Source organism: Schistocerca serialis, chromosome 2 (genome assembly GCF_023864345.2).
Source record: "Schistocerca serialis cubense isolate TAMUIC-IGC-003099 chromosome 2, iqSchSeri2.2, whole genome shotgun sequence".
NCBI lineage: Eukaryota > Metazoa > Arthropoda > Insecta > Orthoptera > Acrididae > Schistocerca > Schistocerca serialis.
The window spans coordinates 968,515,516-968,538,105 of NC_064639.1; positions in this window are offsets into that span (position 1 = coordinate 968,515,516).

Here is a 22,590-nt window from a genome sequence, read left to right on the forward strand (position 1 = left end):
AGTAGTAAAGCTGCTTTGTAAAAAGGGAGAAAGGGATAATGTAGACAATTTTAGACCTATTTCTACGCCATCAGTGTTTGCTGAAGTTACGGAAAAAGCTGTGTATATAAGGATGATTGATCATTTTAGCCGGCCGGTGTGACCGAGCGGTTCTAGGCGCTTCAGTCTGAAACCGCGCGACCGCTACGGTCGCAGTTTCGAATCCTGCCTCGGGCATGGATGTGTGTGATGTCCTTAGGTTAGTTAGGTTTAAGTAGTTCTAAGTTCTAGGGGACTGATGACCTCAGCTGTTAAGTCCCATAGTGTTCAGAGCCATTTGAACCATTTTTTGATCATTTTATTTCACATAGTTTGCTATCAATGTGCAGTTCGGCTTTAGAAGTGGTTTAACGGCTGGAAATGGTGTATTCTCTTTTCTCTGTGAGGTAATGGGTGGATTAGATAAAAGGTTTTGAATGCTAGGCATGTTTTTTGATTTAACTAAGGCATTTGATTGTGTTGATCACAAAATATTGCTCCAGAAGTTGGACTATTACGGAATACGGGGATTAGCTCACAACTGTTTCACCTCTTACATTAACAACAGACAGCAAAAGTTCATTACTCACAGTGCTGAGAATGGCTGTGATGTGGGGTCTGAGTGGGGCACAGTCAAATGGGGGATGCCCCAGGGATCAGTGTTGGGGCCACTCCTGTTCCTTATTTACATGAATGAAATGCCCTCTAGTATTACAGGTAATTCTAAAATATTTCTGTTTGCTGATGACACTAGCTTGCTGGTAAAGGATGTTGTGTACAAAATTGGCTCGGTTTCAAATAGCGCAGTTAATGACATAAGTACATGGTTTGTAGAAAATAAACTAACGCTAAATCACAGTAAGAGCCGATATTTACACTTTCTAACACACAATTCAACAAAACCCGACGTTTTAATCTCATAGAATGGACTTACTATTAGTCAAACTGAACAGTTCAAATTTCTAGGTGTTCAGTTAGTTAACTGTCGTGGAAAGCCCACGTTTAGGATCTCGTACAAGGACTTAATGCTGCCATTTTTACTGTTCGAACGGTATCTGAACTAAGTGATCGTTCGACACGAAAATTAGTCAACTTTGCTTATTTTCATTCTCTTATGTCGTATGGTATTATATTTTGGGGTAACTCTTCCCATTCTCAAAGGAAGTTCAGTCAATAAGTGGTGTAAGTTCACGAACCTCTTGTCGGTCCTATTCACTAGTCTGGATATTTTGACATATACAGTGTATTCTTACTGTGGTTTCCTTTTAACAATATCAGCTTATTCGCAAGAATTGGCAGCTTCCACTCAGTTAATCCTCGCAGAAATCCCATCTGCATTTGGATCACACTTCCTTGACTCTTGTACGGGAAGGTGTGCAGTATACTGCTGCATCCAGTTTCAATAAGTTACCACAAGAATTCAAAAATCTTAGCAGTAATCCACGCGCTTTCAAATCCAAACTGAAGAGTTTCTATTCTGTCGAAGAGTTCCTTGCAAAATTAATCTGATTGCTATGTTATATTATTGATTGCGTTTACCTAAACTAATGGCTTGTGTTTTTTTGCGTTCATAAACATATTATTTTTAATTGTTATTACTTTTATGTTGTAATTTGTTGTACTGAACGTTTCGTGACCTTGTAGATTTGTTCCTCAAAGTGGTCCTACGGAACTAGACGTGTAAAATAAAATAAAAATAAAATACAACCTTGTGGATGGCAGCAAACCCTCGCTAATATCTATGGCATCCATTGCGTTGACGACTTTGGTGTGGCACAACGATCTCTGTACCATACTATATAGTTTCTGTCCAGAGACTCTTGGTGTAACAGATACAAGCTGATGATGAGCTTCGACGCCGTGTGGTCAGATCAGAAACCTGTCTTCAAACCTGACGCTGATTATGTAAGAACGGTGTCTTGAAAAAGCTGCTTTTCCATGTACGATCAAGTTATTAATTTTGCGGGTTGTGTTAAGTAATATTTGCTTATGAAAAATGAGTGTATTCTCCCGGATGTGACTCTTTGGCATCTGGTTGTCAGGAGGAGGCGTAATGAACGAGGCGAGCACGCAGAATCGCCTGCTGTCACTCAGAGGAGACAAATGAAGTGCGTGCCAAGTCCGGGGAGCTGTTTCTCAACGCCCACTGCTGAAGGCCGCAACCGAGCCGGGGGTATTAATAATGGATGAGCTCCCTCACTGACCTTTCCCACTGCGCACGGCAGTCGGCGCCAACTTGCCTGCTAAACTTAACAGCTGTGCGCTCGTGTTCATTCAGCAAGGCAGAACTGTTGCACGAGTCGTTTAAAATATAGGTGCCAGGTCGTTGCTGTGTAAGACGACCACTTTTTTACACTCTGACGTGACATAAGTCGTGGGACAGCGATATACAGATGGCGGTAGTATCGCATCGACAGAGGAGTCATTTGTACTTAGGTGGTTCATGTGAAAAGGTTTCCGACGTGATTATGGCCGCGTGACGGGAATTAACAGACTTTGGACGAGGAGCAAGACATATCGGACATTCCAGTTCGGGAATCATTAGTGAATTAAGTATTCTGAGGTTGAAGAGAATGCCGAGAATACTAAAATTGAGGCATTACTTCTCACAACGGATAACGCAGTGGCCGACGGCCTTCGCTTAGCGGCCAAGAGCAGTGGCGTTTGCGTAGCATTGTCAGTGCTAACGGACAAGCAACACTGCGTGAAATACACTCCTGGAAATGGAAAAAAGAACACATTGACACCGGTGTGTCAGACCCACCATACTTGCTCCGGACACTGCGAGAGGGCTGTACAAGCAATGATCACACGCACGGCACAGCGGACACACCAGGAACCGCGGTGTTGGCCGTCGAATGGCGCTAGCTGCGCAGCATTTGTGCACCGCCGCCGTCAGTGTCAGCCAGTTTGCCGTGGCATACGGAGCTCCATCGCAGTCTTTAACACTGGTAGCATGCCGCGACAGCGTGGACGTGAACCGTATGTGCAGTTGACGGACTTTGAGCGAGGGCGTATAGTGGGCATGCGGGAGGCCGGGTGGACGTACCGCCGAATTGCTCAACACGTGGGGCGTGAGGTCTCCACAGTACATCGATGTTGTCGCCAGTGGTCGGCGGAAGGTGCACGTGCCCGTCGACCTGGGACCGGACCGCAGCGACGCACGGATGCACGCCAAGACCGTAGGATCCTACGCAGTGCCGTAGGGGACCGCACCGCCACTTCCCAGCAAATTAGGGACACTGTTGCTCCTGGGGTATCGGCGAGGACCATTCGCAACCGTCTCCATGAAGCTGGGCTACGGTCCCGCACACCGTTAGGCCGTCTTCCGCTCACGCCCCAACATCGTGCAGCCCGCCTCCAGTGGTGTCGCGACAGGCGTGAATGGAGGGACGAATGGAGACGTGTCGTCTTCAGCGATGAGAGTCGCTTCTGCCTTGGTGCCAATGATGGTCGTATGCGTGTTTGGCGCCGTGCAGGTGAGCGCCACAATCAGGACTGCATACGACCGAGGCACACAGGGCCAACACCCGGCATCATGGTGTGGGGAGCGATCTCCTACACTGGCCGTACACCACTGGTGATCGTCGAGGGGACACTGAATAGTGCACGGTACATCCAAACCGTCATCGAACCCATCGTTCTACCATTCCTAGACCGGCAAGGGAACTTGCTGTTCCAACAGGACAATGCACGTCCGCATGTATCCCGTGCCACCCAACATGCTCTAGAAGGTGTAAGTCAACTACGCTGGCCAGCAAGATCTCCGGATCTGTCCCCCATTGAGCATGTTTGGGACTGGATGAAGCGTCGTCTCACGCGGTCTGCACGTCCAGCACGAACGCTGGTCCAACTGAGGCGCCAGGTGGAAATGGCATGGCAAGCCGTTCCACAGGACTACATCCAGCATCTCTACGATCGTCTCCATGGGAGAATAGCAGCTTGCATTGCTGCGAAAGGTGGATATACACTGTACTAGTGCCGACATTGTGCATGCTCTGTTACCTGTGTCTATGTGCCTGTGGTTCTGTCAGTGTGATCATGTGATGTATCTGACCCCAGGAATGTGTCAATAAAGTTTCCCCTTCCTGGGACAATGAATTCACGGTGTTCTTATTTCAATTTCCAGGAGTGTAACTACAGAAATCAGTATGGAACGCATGATGAAGGTATTCGTTAGAACAGTGCGGCGAAATACGGCGTTACTGGGCTGTGGCAGCGGACGAGTTCCTTTGCTAACAGCACGACATCGCCTGTAGTGCCACTCCTGGGCTCATGAACATATCGTTTGGACCCTAGACGACTGGAAAACCCTGGTGTGATCAGATGAATTCTGATTTCAGCTGGCAGGGTTCGAGTGTGGCGTGGATCCAACGAAGCCATCGACCCAAGTCGTCAACAAGGTACCTTGCAAACTGGCGGTGGCTCCCTAATGGTGGGGGGTGTTTACATGGAATGGACTGGGTTCTCTGGTGTGGCTACTTGGAGACTATCTACAGCCTTTCATGGACTTCATATTCCCAAACAACAATGGCATTTTTATGGGTGACAAGCGCCATGTCGCCGGACCATAGTTGCTCGCGATTGGTTTGAAGAAAGTTCTGGACAATTCAAACGAATGATTTGGCTACCCACATCACCCGACCTCAGTCCTATCGAATATAATAGACGGATCAGCTCGTGCACGAAATCCTGCACTGGCGACACTTTCGCAATTATGGACGGCTATTGAGACAGCATGGCCCATTATTTCTACAGGGGACTTCCAGCGACATGTCGAGTTCTTGCCACGTCGAGCTGCCGGACAAAATGGGATCCGACATGATGTTAGTGTAAGTAGGCTCTTTAGGTTTTTATACTGGTAACGCCACGTAGCTATCTGTATGAAAATCACTGGCTGTGCTGTGTGCAGTCTGTGGCTGGTTGGCATTGTTGTAATATTCGCTATTGTAGTGTTGGGCAGTTGGATGTGAACAGCGCGTAGCGTTGCGCAGTTGAGGTGAGCCGCCAGTAGTGGTGGATGTGGGGAGAGAGATGGCAAAGCTTTGAGAGCGGACGGTCTGGACGTGTGTCCATCAGAAAGAGTAAATTTGTAAGACTGGATGTCATGAAATGATATATATATATATATTATGACTTTTGAACACTATTAAGGCGTGTGTGTGACGTCCTTAGGTTAGTTAGGTTTAATTAGTTCTAAGTTCTAGGCGACTGATGGATGACCTTAGAAGTTGAGTCGCATAGTGCTCAGAGCCATTTGAACCATTTTGAACTATTAAGGTAAATACATTGTTTGCTCTCTATCAAAATCTTTCATTTGCTGACTATGCCTATCAGTAGTTAGTGCTTTCAGCAGGTAGAGTCTTTTATTTAGCTGGCAGTATTGGCGCTCGCTGTATTGAAGTATTTCGAGTAACGAAGATTTTTGTGAGGTAAGTGATTCATGAAAGGTATAGGTTTTTGTTAGTCAGAGCCATTCTTTTGTACGGATTATTGAAAGTCAGATTGTGTTGCGCTAAAAATATTGTGTGTCAGTTTAGTGATGATCAGAATAAGTAAAGAGAGAAATGTCTGAGTATGCTCAGTTTTGCTCAGCTGTTTGAAAATCAAATAACTTCGAGGTTTATCAGCACAGTAATTCATTAATTTTTCTAAGACGACGTTTCATTAGGACTTTCGTTACCTCAGGAAATAATATCATTCAGCAACTGTAAAAAATGGATCTATTGAACAGTTATTATAATCTAAATAATAATTGAAATATGAGGTCGTACTGAAAGAAAAGCCCCGTGTAGGTCACGTTTTATTCTATTGGATAACCGATTTCGTCCCTTTTTCTACGTCATCCTCAAAATCTTTAAACACTAATGGGGAAACAAAGGGGGTAAAAGAGAACAAAAATAAATACAGGGACAGTATGCAAAATATGAAACACCATGAATCAGTCATACAGAATTATTGTGAAGTGCAAGTCATCATTTGAGAAAGATTCACTTAATACAACTGAATGTGTGCAAATTGAACAAAAAGAAAGGCATTAATTGCTCTCCTGTGACAAGCCCTTATCTCTGAGTAGCACTTGCAACCTATCTTCTCAGTTATTTGTTGGATGTATTCCACCGTCTGTCTTCCTCTACAGTTTCCACTCTCTAACCTCCTTCCAGTGCCATGGAAATTTTTCTTGATATTCTTCGATCCTGTCCACGTTGTCATATATTCTTATCCTTTCCGATTCTGCGCAGAACCTCCTCATTCCTTACCTTAACAATCAACCTAATTGTTAACAATCTTCTGTAGCGCCACATCTCAGACTCTTCGATTCTCTTCTTTTCTAGTTTTCTCCCAGTCCATGTTTCACTATCATACAATGCCGTACTCCAAACCTACATTCTCAAAAATTTCTTCCTCTGATTAATGCCTATGTACGAAGGCTATTCGGAAAGCAAGGTCCGATCGGTCGCGAAATGGAAACCACTGTGACCTTCAAAAATGCTTTATTTGAAACGGTTAGCTAAATCTTCCCATCTACTTCTCTGCATAGTCGCCGCTCAGACCTAGACATTTGTCATAACGTTGTGCCAGCTTTCCAATGGCCTCGTCATAGAAGGCAGTTGCCTGTGCTTTCCACCAAATCTCTAAGCTGGTCTACAGCTCGTTGTCTGTGCCAAAATACTGTCCTCACAGCCAGAGGTTTATGTGAGCAGGAACTAAACTCAGTGGGAGCCAACTACGAGCTTTATTGTTGGTAATCAAACACTTCTCATCGAAAATCTTGCAGGAGCATCTTCATTGCCACTGCAGAGTGCACTCAAGAATTGTCATGAAGAAGGAAACGTATGACAGTCGTGTAATGTGGGCTGAATAGCTTCATGCGAAATCCCTCACCAGACCCTCACACTTGGCAGGAGATACTTCTTTCTAGGCATCTTTACGTACTCACTGTGCGCTCAACACTGAAAAGAGCGACGTGATGCGATCGACGGGCACAGTAGAGACACTGCCCAACACATCTGTGCAAAGGTTCATCGGATTTTGGCTGTCGTTTTCATTTCCCGATAGATCGGACCTCACTTTCCGAATGGCCGTCGTATGATGCTAGTAGACTTCTCATGGCCAGGAAAGCCCTTTTTGCTAGTGCTAGTCTGGTTTAGATGTCCTCCTTGCTCCGTCCGTCAAGGGCTACTTTGCTGCCTACGTAGTAGAATTCCTTACCTGCACCTGTTTCGTGACCATCAATCCTGATGTTAAGTTTCTTGCTGTTCTCATTTCTGCTACTGCTCAATACTTTCATCTTTCTTCGATTTACTCTCAATCCATATTCTGTACTCATTAGATTGGTCATTCCTTTCAACAGGTCTTGTAATTTTTCTTCAGTCTCACTGAGGACAGAAATGTGATCAGCGAGTCTTACCATTGATATCCTGTCATCCTGAGTTTTAACCCTGCACTTAACTCTTACTTTTATTTCCGTGATTCCTTCTCCGATGTATAGTTTGAACAGTAGGGGCGTGGGACTACAACCCTGTCTTACATCCTTTTTAATCCGAGCTCTTTGTTCTTGGTCTCCCATTCTTATTGTCCTCACATATTACATATTACTCGTTTTTCCCGATAGCTTACTCCTATTTTTCTTACAATTTCAAACAACTTCCACCATTTTACGTTGTCAAACGCTTTTTCCAGGTCGACAAATCCTAAGAACGTGTCTTGATTTTTCTTTAGTCCACCAAACTGTTGGTCATCTAACAGATCCGTAATTTTCGTTCCCATTCTTTTGTGCGTAATTCTTGTCAGCAACTTGGACGTATGAGCTTTTAAGCTGATTCTGCGATAATACTCGCACTTGTAGTGTTTTGTGATTTTGGGAATTGTGCGGATGATGTTTTCCGAAAGTCTGATGAAATATCACCAGACTCATACATTCTGCACGCCAATGTGAATAGGCGTTTTGCTGCCTCTTCCTCCAATGATTTTAGAAATTCTGATGGAGTGTTATCTATCCATTTTGCCTTATTTGATCTTAAATCTTTCATAGTTCTTTAAAATCTGTTTCGAATATTGGATTCTCTATCACTTCTATATCGATTCCTCTTTCTTCTTCTATCATTTCATCACAAGCGTCTTCCCCTTTGTAGAGGCCTTAGTATACTCTTTCCAACTACTTGCTGTCGCCTCTGCATTTAACAGTGGAATACCCATTGCACTCTTAATGTTACCACCCTTGCTTTCAATTTCACTGAAGGTCGTTTTGACTTTTCTATACGCTGAGTCAGTCCTTCCGACAATGTTTCTTTTTTTTTCGATCTCTTCTCTTTTCCACTCAGTCATTCCGCCTTGGATTCCCTGCACTTTCTATTTATTTCATTCCTAAGTGATTTGTATTTCTGTATTCCTGAATTTCCCTGAACATTTCTGTACTTCGTCCTTTCATCGGTCAACTGAAGTATTTTTTCTGTTACCCTTGGTTTGTTCGCGTTGACCTTCTTTATACCTATGTTTTCCTCCCCAACTTCTGTGATTGTCTTTTTTACAAGTCGTCGTTCCTTTTCAGCTGAACTTTCTACGGAGTATACCTCCTCCTCTTGTAATTCTTGGACAGAATATTCACTATTACTAGCTGAAATTTACTGTAGAGTTCATTCCTAGTAACCATTTCTTCTACTCCTTCCCCTACAATCGCATTCTAGTACCCATGACTGTTACCTTTTCATCTCCCTTTACATGCTGAATTACTTGTTCAGTATCATCACATACTTTACTACTTCATCTTCGGCTTGCGACATCTGTAATATACCTGAACTATAGTTGCCGGTGTTGGTTTGCTGTCGATTCTGATGAGAAAAACCCTATCAGTGAACTGTTCACAGTAGCACACTCGCTACCCTACTTACCTATTCATAATGAGTCCTGCCCCCGTTTCACCATTTTCTGCTGATATTGATATTATCCTATTCTTATCTGACCAGAAATCCTTGTCTTCTTTCCATTTCACTTCACTGACCTCCATTATACCTAGATTCCATTTTCTAGCTTACCTACTACTTCTAAACTTCTGACACTCCACACCCCGACTTTCTTTGGTTATTCAACTTTTTCTCATGGTCACCTCCGCCTAGCAGACTGCTCCTGGAGATCCGAATGGAGAACTCGTTAGGAATCTTATGCCAATGGCGAGATCAGCATGATGCTTTTTCAGTTATAGGCCACATGGACACATGGCCTGTGGATACACATTACGTGTCTTTAATGCAGTGGTTTCCATTGCCTTTTGCCTTTTCATGCTGTTGATCATTGTTGATTTTCTATCTTTAAGGGCAGTTTCCCACCGAATGGGCGACATTGCCCAAACCTTTGGCCTCTTCTCCACCCTCTTTGACACGGCCTTTGGCCGAATTAGGGTGACTTCTTACGCAGGATGTATTCGACTACCATTGCTAATGATTTTTATTTATAATTTTAACTGTGAAGTTGTTCGAAGCTGGGATCGAGGACGGCAGCGAAACTTGGTTTTCTAGTGCTTTAATGCGAAACCGATTTAAGCTGGACAAAGTTTGTTCCAATTTTGGCCACCAGGTGCAAATCTGGCGATCTGCAGCATCTCCTCGACGTCTCTGGTGCTCATACTGAACAAATTGTGTAAGCAGCAGTTAATAATAGAATAACATTACGCCTTTCTCACTTTTTTGACCTTTTCTGACCAGATGTAGTTCCTGATCCATTACATATTGAAACATCTCCATCAGTTTACTTGAGGGATTTGCAGCAGGTGGTAAAAATTTGAACCTTTTTCTCCCAGTTTAAATCAGTTCCCCATTAATGCAGTAGCACGTCTACCTAGTTTCGTTACAGCCCACAATGAACCTCTGTGAACAGCTGCACTTGATAACCACCATGTATTTTGAAACAGGCATTTCATTCTCAAACTTTTTTCTAACACGGATACAGAGTCCCCGGGTGCGTCATTTCAATCTCTGAAGTCTATTACGTTTGACTTCATTTACTAAGTGCAAACAAAGTGTTGCCCTACAAATGGCAGCTCTCTTCCTATTCAGTTCGGAAACGCTGCACGAGCGCCAGTGCCAGATCCAGTTGTTTTCATTAAGTCTATGGTAGCTCCAATCTGTCGGCTCGCTCTGAAGTTGGGCGAAAGGTATAAGCCTAAATATTAGAAAAAACACAATTTATAACGACTGCACTCTCCGAATTTAATGGATCAGTACTGCGATGCAAAAACGTGAAAATGCACAGCCTTCCGTTCCAGTCACGGACATAGGATGGGAGAAATGCTTGTACCCTTCTGTGCTAGCTACTGTTTGCCTAATTTTATCGGCAGAACACCTGCGCTTTAGACACGTGGGGGTTGCAGAGTATTCATAGCTTCTGTCGTTAAAGACGCTTTTTGGAGTTTTCTCTGCGTGTCCTCACGAGATATCCGGCAGCTGAGACTCCATCACTGCTGTGTCGGGCCGCGGCCTTGCAGTAAGAAGAGTGCCTAGAAACCGAGAGGTCGCGGTACCGGTTCTCGGTCGGAGCACGGAAATTCTCAGTCTAGCTTTAATCTAACCTTCACCTCTCAGCGATGCGGGGAGTCAGCAGGAACGACACGTGGTTCGGATTCCACGTTAAACTGTATTTCTCCTTTCTCCGATTAGGTAGCTGGGCTACATTAGGGAGACCCAAGTCCCTGAAAGGGTGTCGAACTGAATGATTTGCATTCGGCCATTGAGCCACGCGATTATTATTATTATTATTATTCTTTCAGTTGAAACTTCCGGGCTGAGAGGCCGTGGTCGATGTATAAAATTTCCACCTAACGTTTCGTCTCCATCTGCGGGAGACATCTTCTGAGGTCGTCCGGCTACTGCCACTGAGGCTCCAGGTACTCTCGCATTTGTAAAGCGCATAGAGGGCACCTCCATTCGTCACGTGATGCCGACGGTATGCCTATCTTTGGGAGGCGTCATCATTCTCGATTAAGAGTAATCGATTGTCATTCTGCTCTCGCAACGTCGACATCCATATTTTGTCCAACTTTAAAACTTCCTCTTTTCTATTAAAATTATAATGGTGTTTGTGAATCTCTATTGCTTCTCTATACATGCGCATATGATAATGGGATGTTCGTGCTAGAACGCTTGTCTCATTAAATTTAATTTCGTGGTTCCCATCTCGAAAAACATGCTCAGTTACGGCCGATTTTTCGATGTGTCCTATACGTCAGCTTCTTTTATGTTCGACTAAGCGGGTGTTTACACTTCTTTTAGTTGTTCCAGTATATACTTGTCCACAACTGAATGGAATTTTGTATACCCCAGGTGTTGCTAGGGGGCGTCGGGCGTCTTTTGCAGTTCTTAAATATTCCTTAGTCTTCTTGGTGGGTCTGAAGATTGTTTCGTTCCCGTACCTGGCCAGAACTTTCCCGATACGGTCCGTGACTTTATTAATGAACGGTAGGAAAACTTTTCTAGTAGGTCACCGTTGTTGCTCTTGACTTCTGGCTTCCTTTCTTCTTTGATGGAGGGCTCGATCAATTTCCTTGCTGGTATATCAGTTTTGCATGAAGGCTGACCGTAAGTGATTTAATTCATCTTCCAGGTAAGCCGACTCGCAGAATTTGTTGGCTCTGTCCACCAAGGTTTTCATGACACCTCTTTTTTGCCTAGGATGATGGTTAGATGCCTTGTGGAGGTATCGATCCGTGTGAGTGTTCTTCCTATACACCTTGTGGCCCAGCGTCCCATCCACCCGTTTAATTACCGGCACATCCAAGAAACTGAGTTGACCGTTGCTCCCTTTCTCCATCGTAAACTGTATATTCGGGTTAATGCTGTTCAGGTGCACCAAGAAGACATCCAACTCTTCTTCACCATGAGCCCACACTACAAATGTGTCATTAACATAGCGGTACCATTTAGCTGCTTTTTACTGGCGGTCTGCAGCGCTCGCTGTTCGAAGATCTCCATAAATGAATTGGCAACAGTTAGGCTGAGAGGGCTTCCCATCGCCACCCCGTCGATTTGTTCGTAAAACTCGTTGTTGTACTGGAAATAAGTTGTCGTCAGGCAGTGTTTAAAGATAGGCATACCGTCGCCATCACGTGGCGAATGGTGGTGCCCTCTATGCGCTCTATAAATGCTACAGTACCTGGAGACTCAGTGGCAGGAGCCAGTCGACCTCAGAAGATGTCTCCTGCAGGTGGAGACGAAACGTTAGGTGGAAATTTTATACGTTGACCACGGTATCTCAGCCCGGAAGTTTCAACTGAAGACAATACCGGCCGTGAAAGCCTACATTGTATGATTATTACTATTATTATTATTATTATCATCACAACATTTTTGTAAGACTATATATATGCCAGTCAAACAAGACTTTGACCATTCGTGCCCCCCTCCTTTGTCTTCTCTCAGAAATGATTAGTATTTAGTTATGGGTGGTACAATATTTTGTTGGCAATGCCATTTCTAAACAAAATGCAGTAGTCCAGTAGCTCACGAAATGAATGACAACCTACCATTTACTTTATCTGCTGTCATTGCCGTTATTGTTCATGTACAAGAAATCTTTTTTATTCCAAATACGACATGTGAGGGTTTTCCAATGAGTAATATGCCACTTTTCTCTCTCGGCCAGGTTTGGTTGAAAAAAAGCGGAATTAGTTGTGGGACATCGTGGAATAGCCAGCTTCAGCCCCTACAGTTTCTTGAAGTTCTAATAGGTGGCAGCTGTATACGTTGCCTTCAAAATGGCGTTTGTAAAGGAGTTGCGTTCCAAGCGGTGAGCTGTCATTGAGTTCCTCTTGGCGGGAAACTAGAGTATTGCAGATGTTCCCAGGCGTTTGCACAATACCTAAGGAGACCAGGCAGTGAAAAAAAGAACAGTAACAAACTCATACAATCTCCGGCGCGCCGGCCGGCCCCACACGGCTGTGACTCCTGCAACGTAGGGACACACTCATTCGAGGTGATCGACGGATAACAATCAAACAAGTAGCTGCACAGCTGGACGTCTCTGTTCGTAGTGCTGACACGCTCGTCCATTAGTTGGGGTGCTGAAAGGTAGATGCCCGTTGGATTCCTCGACGCATAACAGGTGACCACGAAGAGCGACGAAGGGCCATCTGAGCGAAATTGCTTGCGCGTTAAGAAGCTGATCGTGGCTTTTTTTGTTGAACATCGTTACAGGTTATGAAACTTGGATTCATCACAAAAAACTGCAATCTATGGAGTGGTATCAGACCACCTCTCCTCTGAAGAAAAAGTTCAAAACCTCACCGTCATCCGCCCAAAGTCATGACGACACTCTTCTGGGATTCTGAAAGGGTTATTCTGCTTTATATCCTCCCTCATGGTCCAACGATCATGTCTGAAGTGTATTGTGCTACACTCGGGAAACTGAAGAAATAACTTCAGCGTGTTCGTCGCCACAAAGACGCAAACGAACTTCCCCTTCTCCATGACGACCCAAGGCTCACAAAACTTCATTGACCTGTTTTCCTCATCCACACTACAGCTCTCATCTCGCACCTTCCGATCTCCATCTCTATGGCCCAATGAAGGATGTATTCCACGGATGAGGAAGAAGTTACTGATGCAGCAGGACGTTGTCTCCCATGTCGACCAGTAGAGTGGTACCATGCTCGCATTCAAGCCCACCCAGTAAGGTGGTTTAAGGCCATCATATTGAACAGAGATTATAAATCATGCAATCCACAACATCTTTATTTTACGTAGAGCGAGGTGGCGCAGTGATTAGCACGCGGACCTCGCATTCTGGAGGACGTCGGTTCAAATCAGCGTCCGGTCATGCAGATTTAGGCTTTCCATGATTCCCCGAAGTCGCTGCAGGGAAATGTCTGGCTTGAAGCAATCCAGCTTGCGCTCCATCTCTAGTGACCTCGATGTCAACGGCATGTTAAACTTTAATCTTCTTTCTTCCTTTTCTCTTTATTTAAGATTATTTATTTCCTAAGAATTGTCACAGAAAGGAAAGAAAGTAGAGGTGATAATCAAGGGATTTGAGGATATCAAGTAAGTGACATTTGGGACTCGCTCGGTTAATTTTTTTTTTAATTTTTGATTATTACACATTAGCCTTGTATCTAGAAAATTTAAAGTAGCTTCTAAATATTAGAAAATGCTAACAATAGAGAGTTGAAGAGATTTTTGCTTTATAACTATTAATTAGTTCTAGTATCTCGATCTTTTTAGTCTTAGGTGTTAGTATTGAGTTGCACGTCTCTAGGGTCGTGGACAGATTGCTATTAGTTCTCTGCTAAGAAACATTCAATCTAAACTCTTCATTTGTATATATAACTACAGGAGAATTTTAAATCATAAACCAAAAGAGAAATAATTGTAACAATACATACGAGGGCAGGAACTTAAATAGTGGCAACCATTTATTCACAACCGATACAAAAGAGTTACATGTTTGCACCTGTTACTGTCCTTCAAAGTAGACACCAGTGTTGTGTAGACCCCGTTGCCAGCGATGTGAAAAGTGTAGTATACCGTTAGCAGTACCTGTTCTGTTGATGGTGCGAATGGAGCGGTCTACTGCTTGTCGAATGTCTGGAACAGTTCTTGGGAATCAAATCAAAGTCACAAGGACTTAAGTCCGGGGAATATGGTGGATGGTACAGTACTTCCCAGTCCCATCGACCGAACAGAGCAGCCACAGCTTGCGCTGTACGCGCCCGTGCATTGTCGTGCAAAATGATGGGTGGGTTGCGCAGAAACTGTCGCCGCTTCTTTCGCAAAGCTAGTCGCAGGGCCGGTACGCCGACCGGCACGTGCCCGGTTTTTAGGCGGACTTCCACACCCGACTATGTGAATATCGGGGTGGTATCCACTTCCCGCCTCAGTTACACGATTCGCAAGCATTTCGAAAACGTTCAAACATTTTCACGTGGAATAACACTACACGCAGCATACTCTGTGGTCTAGGGGTAGTGTCATTCATTAGTGATCAAAACGTCCTCGATCCCGGGTTCGAAAACCCAATATCGCTTAAATTCTGATTAACGGCCTTGTCACAGAGGGCGGAAGGGCGGATATAGGTTCAGGACACTCTTGTCCTTGGGGTGGAAAACTACCCCTAAAGGCGGAAGAATTATCAATGAGGATGCAGAAAGTAATGGAATCCACTCCATCAAAGACGCATAACGTATATCCACATAACATGTGGTCTGTAATTGAAGAAAGTGTCATGATTATCTCTCTATTGGCAAAAGATTCCTGAGTAGTCCCTCATTCGGATCTCTAGGAGGGAACGGTGACTATGAGAAAAAGATTCAATAACCAAGAAAAGGATAATGTTCTACGAGGTTGGGCGTGGAATGTCAAAAGTTTGAATGTGGTAGGGAAGCTAGAAAATGTGAAAAGGCAAACGCAAAGGCTCAATCCAGATACAGTAGGAGTCAGTGAAGTGAAATTTAAAGAAGACAAGGATTTCTGATCAGTTGAGTATAGGTAATATCAACAGCAGCAGAAAATGGTATAACGGGAGTGAGATCGTTGTGAATAGGAAGGTAGGGCAGAACAGGGGTGAACAGTTCAGTGATAAGGTTGTTCTTATCAGAATCGACAACAAACCATCACCAAAACGATACTTGAGGTATACATGCCGACGTTGCAAGCCGAAGATGAAGAGATAGTGAAAGTGTATGAGAATACTGAAAGGGTAATACAATACGTAAAGGGAGAAGAAAATTTAATAGTCATGGGAGACTGGAATGATGTTGTAGGAGAAGCAGTCGAAGAAAAGGTTAGAGGAGAATATGGGCTTGGGACAAGGAATAAGAGAGGAGAAAGACTAATTGAGGTATGTAATAAATTTCATCTAGTAGTAGTGAATACTGTGTTGAAGAATCGCAAGAGGATGAGGTATACGTGGAATAGGCAAGGTGATACGGGGCAGATTTCAATTAGATCACATCATGGTCAGACAGAGATTCCGAAATCAGATACTGGATTGTAAGGCGTACCCAGGAGCATATATAGACTTAGATCACAATGCAGCAGTGATGAACACTAGGCTGAAGTTTAAGAGATTAGTCAAGAAGAATCAATATGCATAGAAATTGGCTACGGAAGTACTGAGGAATGACGCGATAAGCTTGAAGTTCTCGAAAGTTATGGATACAGCAATAAGGAATAGCTCAGTAGGCAGTACAGTTGAAGAGGAATAGACATCTCTAAAACGGCAGTCACAGAAATTGGAAAGAGAAACATACGTATAAAGAAGGTTACTGCGAAGAAAATAGGCGTATTAGAGAAATACTTCAATTGATCGAGGTAAGAAGGATGTACAAAAATGTTCAGGGAAATTCAGGAAAACAGAAATACAAGTGACTGAGAAATGAAATGAATAGGAAGAGCAGGGAAACTAAGACAAATGCATGGAAAATGTGAAGAAACTGAAAAAGAAATGATTGTCGGAAGTACTTACACAGCGTATAGGACAGTCAAAGAAACCTTCATTGAAATTAAAAGCAATGGTGGTAACATTAAGCAAGCAACGGGAATTCCACTGTTAAGTGCAAAGGGGAGAGTGGATAGGTGGAAGGAATCCACTGACGGCATCTAGGAGGGGGAAGATTTGTCTAATGTGTGAGAAGAAGAAACAGGACTCGATTTAGAAGAAATAGAGGATCCAGTAATAGAATCAGAATTTAAGAGAGCTTTGGAGGACTTAAGATCAAATAAGGCAGAAGGGATTTATAACATTCCATCAGAATTTCTAAAATCGCTGGGGGAAGTGGCAACGAGACGACTATTCACGTTGGTGTGTAGAAATCAGGCGGACTACTTTCGGAAAAATATCGCCCACATAATTCAGAAGACTGAAAGAGCTGATAAGTGCGAGAATTATCGCACAATCAGCTTAGCAGCTCATGCTTCCCAGTTGCTTACAAGAATAATATACAGAAGAATGGAAAAGAAAACTGTGTTAGACGACGATATGACGATTGGCTTTAGGAATGGTAAAGGCACGAGAGAAGCAATTCTGACGCTGCGGATTACAATGGAAGCAAGGCTAAATAAAAATCAAGAAACGTTCATAGGATTTGTCCACCTGGAAAAGGCGTTCGACAATGTAAAATTGTGCAAGATGTTCGCAATTCTGAGAAAAATAGGGTAAGCTATAGTGGGAGACGGGTAATACACAATACGTCCAAGAGCCAGAAAAGAATAACAAAAGTGGACTACGAAGAACGATGTGCTCGGATTAAAAAGAGTGTAAGACAAGGACGCAGTCTTTTGCCCCTGCTGTTCAATCAGTACATCGAAGAACCAATGACGGAAATAAAAAAAGGTTACGGAGTGGAATCAAAATTCAAGGTGAAAGAATATCAATGATACGAATCGCTGATGACACTGCTATCCTGAATGAAAGTGAAGAAGAATTACAGGACCTGCTGAATGGAATGAACAGTCTAATGAGTACAGGGTATGGACTGAGAGTAAATCGAAGAAAGACGAAAGTAATGAGAAGTAGAAACTTAACATCAGGATGGATGGTCACGAAGAATGTGAAGCTAAGGAATTCTGCTACCTAGGCTGCAAATTAACCAATGACGGACGGAACAAGGAGGACATTAACAGCAGACTAGCACTGACAAAATCGGCATTCCTGGCTAAGAGAAGTCTACTAGTATCAAACATTGGCTTTGATTTGAGGAAGAAATTTCTGAGAATGTACTTTTGGAGCACAACATTGTATGGATTTGAACATGGACTGTTGGAAACCCAGAACAGAAGAGAATAGAAGAATTTGAGATGTGGTGCCACAGACGAAGGTTGAACATTAGGTGGACTGATAAGGTAAGGAATGAGGAGATTCTGCGCAAAATCGGACATGAAAGAGATATGTGGAAAACACTGACGAGGAGGACATAATGATAGGAGATCTGTTAAAACATCAGAGAATAACTTCCATGACACTAGAGGAAGCTGTAGAGAACAAAAACTGTAGAGCAAGACAGAGATTGGAATATATCCAGCAAGTAATTGAGGACATAGGTTGCACGTGCTACTCTGAGTTGAAGAGGTTGGCACAGGAGAGGAATTCGTGGCGGGCCGCATCAAACCAGTCAGAATACTGATGGAAAAAAGAAAAAAAACCACACACACTACGTAGACTTGTACACAAATCCCGTCCCGGTGCGAAAGGGGTGTGTGTGCGTTTGGAGGGGGGGGGGGGGGGGGGAAGGATGCCGTATGAAAGGGGATCTCCCCTACCACCAACATTTCTAAACGCAGATTAACACACCGACCCTTTGAAGAATTCCAGTAAGGCCACGAAAAAGAAGTGAGTAACATACGGACATATCTATCAGAATCTTGGCAATATTTTTTTAGATGTTACATTTTGAATGCGTATGGGACTGTTTCATAGTTGATATGAGTCGCTCATTACAGCACTCGCATTCTAGCAAGTATGAAACTTGCCGAAACGCCGTTACGCATCTGTCAGTTTACTAGGTTGCTATCCCAAGAAGATTTCATCACGGAGGCTACATTCCAACTTAAGATAATATAGCTTTTTTTTAACATTTAGAACAAAATTTGTCGTTCATGGCCGTGTGACTTATGTTGGAATTTTGACTATTTTTATCGAATTTTCATAAATGTTGGTGTTAAAAATTGGAACTGTATTAAGATATCAAATTATTACTTGGGAACGGAATTCGAAGTAGCTGAACGCGCAAAGAAGAATTGTTATGTGTTTGTTGTTAACAGATTTGGTTTGCGTTTCATCTTTGACATCCCTCTACCAATTTGGTAAGAGATACTCCTAATTTGGACGCGTCATCGTTCGCGTTCTGCTGCTAAGAACTGTAACCAAATCTGTTAATGCTACCCACATCGTCTGCCAGCTTGAGGCACATCAAGATAATTCCGAGTCGGGTGTGAAGCTTGAAAACGCCCGGTTTCCTTTTGCACACCGAGGGGTGAAAAGAGAACTTTGATACGGTAGACTTTTCTGAGGAATACTGAAAGACCATTCTGGCTTAGCAAGAACTTTTAAAGATCTTATAAGATGTGGCTTAGAATGATGCCTAGAGAACCACCGCTATCACAAAACATGGCATGGCCTTCATAAGGACAAAAGAACTGTAGAGTATATCACATTTCTGCCATTGAGAACTGAAAAAACATTTTTAACTAACGAATATTACTTTACTAACAGATTTTGGAGATCTTATTGTTACGTCATGGCGCATGCATGTGCTTTAAATTCTTGTTGCATTGCTAAATATTTGACAGCGAATTATGTATAAATTTAAAATCGCGCTACAGGTTTTGTTGACTTACTATATTTTAAGGTGACAGAACAGCTGTTGAATTTATTGCGTTTTATCTCTGCATAAATTGTTATGACTTTTGGGAAACTTATTTAAAAAAAAATGTTTCTATATCTGTAAGCAAACGTTCAGATAACAAGGAATGCGCTTCCTGTACAAAACTACTCTAAGAATTGACATGTTTGTAAAGTGGTCATGAAATTTAACAACGGTTTCCTCAGTTCTTTGAAAAATGTTGTTGTCAGTTAGTGAAGTTTTAGTAATTCAGTTTAACATCTGTGTAAAATTTGTTCAACTGTAAAGAATACGACTGCATGCGTGACACAGCCTGAAGCCATTTCACTAAAACAGAAAAGCGGACTCTCTTAGTAATTACATTTTATGGAACACATACAGAGGAAATTGTTCAGAAAAAGTATTGCTAACTTGACGAAACAGAACAATTTTGTATAAAGAATGGTATGAACAGAGGAGAAACACGGAATATCTAGTCGGACCATGGCTCGCTGTAGGATGGGAGCAGACAGCACACGAGGCCATTCGAAGACGAGAGTCAAGAAGTGGGGAAGTAAATAGGCGCGCAAGGAATTTCAACGTATGTGGGAGGATGTGTTCCGTTAAGAAGGTAAGGGTCCTTCAGAGGAGGAAATACCACTAGAAGTGTAGAAGGCAGCGTCTGTTCTCCACGTTAGGTGTTACTGCCGACAGCGACAGAAGCGGCTGAACATAGGATGAGAGTGTCAAGCTGAGGTGACGCATATATGGACCGAGATATCACTGGACTAAAGGACTAAAGTATAAAGCCAATACTGACTTATTTCAGCCATTGAGAGGTGGACTGGGGACACCGGTATGTACGTCGAGACGGCTGAAGGAGCCAACTCAATTGAAGCTGCCAACGTTACTGTCCTCGGTAGTGGGGCACTAAGCCGGCCCGGCACAGCAGTGGAGAAGCGCTCCAAGAGCCGAAGAGGCGGTCGCTAATGAAATGGGGGGATACTGGGATGAAGAAAAAGAACAAGAAGAAATGTGATGCCTCTCAGCAAAGACGCAAAAGAAATAAAGATTGGATCTGAAATGTGACAAAGAATACAACCATTAAATCGCTGTTGAAAAGGATATTGTCGAGATGTAGAGGCTAGGCATAGAAAATATGAGGTTAAAATTCAACAGCAGATGAGGAATGACAAAGAAAACCCTTTAAATAGTAATCACGAAAAGAGTGAGTCTGATAACAACAAGGATTTACGCGAGAAAGTCGTACGATAGAATGGGTACTGATGCTGGCCTGTAAAAGATGCGTAGAAGATGCGCTATACTCAGTACGTCAGGTTATCGCGTACCAGCCCCCTGAAGAGGCAGTGTGACAATGCTAAATGAAACAACGAAAAGACGTGAAACAATAGCAGAGTGACGACTATTTGAAGACGTCAACAAGCAGTAAATCAACGCCTTGGAGGCAGATTTATGGCGGATTTGTGAAGAGCTCGTCAGAGTAAAACAACACAATAAGCTTTCGAGAAGCAGATACGACTTCTATTTTCTGAGCATGGTGCAGGATAGCATCATGTTTGCGGGAGTAAACATGTTATCGCGGTACCAACCGCTTCATAGGAACTCAGGTTTAACGAAGAAAAGAAGAAAAGGGATCGGGGACGAGGAGCAGGAAGCTCCGAGGTGATCTCTTGCCTGCCACGTTGTGTTCGCAAGGCTTGGGAGCAAATTCCCCGCCTGGGCAAAAGGATCAGAATGATTAAACCGTTGCTGTAGGATGCAGGCATCCTGTTAGTTCAGCACGTCGTGTTGCCCTGGCCCTGACAGGCTTTTCTGTATTGTCCCAGAATGGTAATGGAGGCAATACTCGACCTGTTCCTAAGAACGAAACCATTAACATTTCATCCGCTACGTCCAAACTGCTGGAATAAAAAAAAATGGTTCAAATGGCTCTGAGCACTATGGGACTCAACTGCTGTGGTCATAAGTCCCCTAGAACTTAGAACTACTTAAACCTAACTAACCTAAGGACAGCACACAACACCCAGCCATCACGAGGCAGAGAAAATCCCTGACCCCGCCGGGAATCGAACCCGGGAACCCGGGCGTGGAAAGCGAGAACGCTACCGCACGACCACGAGATGCGGGCCTGCTGGAATATACACTCCTCAAAAGAACTGGGGGAGCATGGGTGTCTGCCATACTTCAAAAAGAAATAATTGAGGACTGGGTATGCTATCAAATTGTACATTTGTCTTTCACAAATGAAGCACAGAATAAAACAGCCGCTATGGCGAAGTCGACACCTGGCACCCGGTGAACTCGAGCTAGTGCTCTCCGGCGGGGGAACGGGGTAGGTGACAGTCGGTCCGAGTGGGGATTGGGTGGACTCTTGGAGAGGACGGCGCACGAGGCCGAGTGTACTTGTTTTGCGTTAGCGTGGCGTGTTCCAGCAGAGGGCCCCGTGTGTTGGCGCTGGCGGTGTAGAAATCTGCAGCAGTTATTTGCGGCTTGCCAGCCGTTGCTTGCGCATTCCAGCCAGATCGATTGATAAGTAGTTTGACCGGACATTTGCCATGCTTACTTGCCGTTTTTCGGCCACTTACCTCGCCTAGAATCCTGAAGCAACTTTTTGACTACTTCTGGAACAGTAAAACCAAAAATATCTGGTTTAAAGAAGTACGAAGTGATCTGGTTGAACTGAACATCACCACACACCAAATTCAACACGAAAAGAGAAACTGCTTCTGAAGAATAAATAGACACGGCTGACATTCAAACCATCAGAACGGAAGAAGTATGTCAGATCTGCAGAAGAACGAGCAGCCAGATTACAGCGAATGAAGAAGTTTTGGGAAACGAAGAAATTGCTGACTGCTAAGACCTAAACTTAATCATTGTAGACTCTGTTGTATTATGTTTGATTTTAGTGCTCCAATGTGGGCGTAAACTATGTAAATAAATAACATAAACATGTAGAACTCGTAGTACACTCTAATACAAAGAAACGGTGCACCAAGAAGGAAATATCCGAATGGGACAGAAATCGGTAGATGTATGTACATATGATTGCAATTGCAGATATTCAGAGAAAGAGCTTCACAAATTGAGCAAGTCGATAACGCGTTGGCCCACCTCAGCCCTTTATGCAAGGAGATATTCAGCTTGGCATTGATAGATAGAGTTGATGGATGTCCTTCTGTGGGAAGTCGTGCCAAATTCTGCTAAATTGGCGCAAGCCGAATGACTGGTTGCATAAGGGCCAG